The sequence below is a fragment of the Chrysochloris asiatica genome, unplaced genomic scaffold, assembly GCF_000296735.1.
Source record: "Chrysochloris asiatica unplaced genomic scaffold, ChrAsi1.0 scaffold00248, whole genome shotgun sequence".
NCBI lineage: Eukaryota > Metazoa > Chordata > Mammalia > Afrosoricida > Chrysochloridae > Chrysochloris > Chrysochloris asiatica.
Window position 1 is genome coordinate 2,763,595 of NW_006408766.1, and position 2,109 is coordinate 2,765,703.

A 2,109-nucleotide genomic window follows, 5' to 3' on the forward strand; every position below is an offset into this window, starting at 1 on the left:
TCCTAGTGATAAACAGTTCAGGGACAGCTGTGGCCATTTTGTGTTACTGTTTGGTTTTAAGTGGACACTGTTCCTTTACATTTTCAGCAGATCTGTGCACATGTGTTGTAGAACCCTCTAGGGGTTTAGGGGGTGGTATCCATTCACTCAGGCAACGCCTCTAGTCACCAGAATTGAGGTGCATAGACAGCGAGAGACCAATGAACAGATCCAAAAAAAAAAAAAGTCACACCTTTATCTCCGAGGATCAGTCAAGAGTCAGGAGTCTGTGGTTACTCTGATCCTTCCCCTTCTCCGTCTTACCCAATATGGCCAGTCCAGGAGCCGCTGAGGCTGGAGGGTCTGCAAACATTGAATTTCTTGTTTCTGCTACTAATTCCTCTGACTGTAAGACTTCATACTTTCTAAATATTCCTTTGTATGTGGTTCACAGTTCTGTGACCATCCCTGAAGCTGCTTTGTCTAGTATTCTGTGCTATTGCTGATGGAGAACCTCACTGCACTTCTCCCCAATTGTAAATACAAATATCCTTCAACAATGTAACCATAAAGATACTGAACAAAATTCTAGCAAATTACATCCAGCAATCCAAAAAATAATAATACAGCATGACCTAGTGTGTTTTATAATTGTAGAGTCCCAGGTCACAGGTGGAAGAGCTCTATAGTCTTTTAGCATATTTCAGTGGTTAAAAATTCTATGAATGAAAAAATTGATATCAATGATAAGGACATATATCTCTATATCAGATATCTATATATTAATTTGTCCACTTCATTTTTTACTATCTGAAGGACAAATGTAAATTTCACCAAAAAGCAAAAAAGAAAATGGGACCCTATAATTTCTATTAATAAAAGAATTTGGCATTCAGGTTAAGTTATTATTGTGTAAATTAAGATAAAGCAGTTGTTAGAATGGTATACAATGAAAAAAAGTGTTAGTAAAAAGCTTTTGCGCAAAATGCTTTAAGGAGCTGCTGTTTTCAGATGCTAGGGGACTGACTTAATTAAGATGTCTAACTAGATTGAATGCCTATATATTTTCAGTCTGAGTCTTCTAAATGATTTCATGTGATAGCAGTTAGGAAAATATAAAGACCATAGGGGAATTGATCTTGTGACCTTAGGTTCATTAGCTGAATGCATTTAATAAAGTGATTTAGCAGGGTCCTAGAAATGGATGAAATACGTGTCATCATTATTCATCAGCCTGTGTAAAGGCATTTCACCATGATGAAAGTAAAAGCTACTTTGGTGATTATGTCCTTGAGTTTAAAGTGTAGATCATCTCTGCCCCTTTTATTTTATTTTTAGATATATATGAAACCATCACCAATATACTCTGGTCTTTTTTCAAATGATTTTTATCTCAGGTTTTATAAATCACAAATGTGTAGCCATTAATGACTCACATAATGGACTATAGATATTGAAACATAATGTTCTTATAGTTCTTTCAGCATTCTTTCTTTATATGATATAATATTGCTATATAAGTTTTCATTGAACATCTTTATTAGATATGATTCCAAAAAGCCCATTAAAATACCAAATGTCTTGAAACAGCTAAAGTGATATGCAGGAGTCATCATTGACAGACGATAAATACAGAATTGATTTTTTTGAGGCTATATTTTGACTATAGACATGAAAATACGCTATGCAGTCATAACCAAATATTAGCAAAATATTAGACTATGATGTTACCAAGTTAAAAGGTTGTACAAGTTTTACTCAATTATATATGTTGTTGTTATTGTTAGGTGTCATTGAGTCAGCTCCCACTGATAGTAACCCTATACACAAAAGAATAAAACCACTGCCTGGACCTGTTCCTCACAATTGTTATGTTTTAGTCCATTGTTTCGGCCATTGGATCAATCCATCTTGTTGGTGATCATCCTCTTTCCATTGATCCTACACTTTACCAAGGATGATGTTCTTCTCCAGGGACATGTCCTCCTGACAACATGTCCAAAGAATAAGAGACAAAGACTTGCTCATCTTACTTCTAATTAACATTCTGTCTGTACTTCCTTCAAGACATATTTGTTTGCACTTCTTCAACAACAAGATAATTCAAATGTATATATAATTTTAAAATAA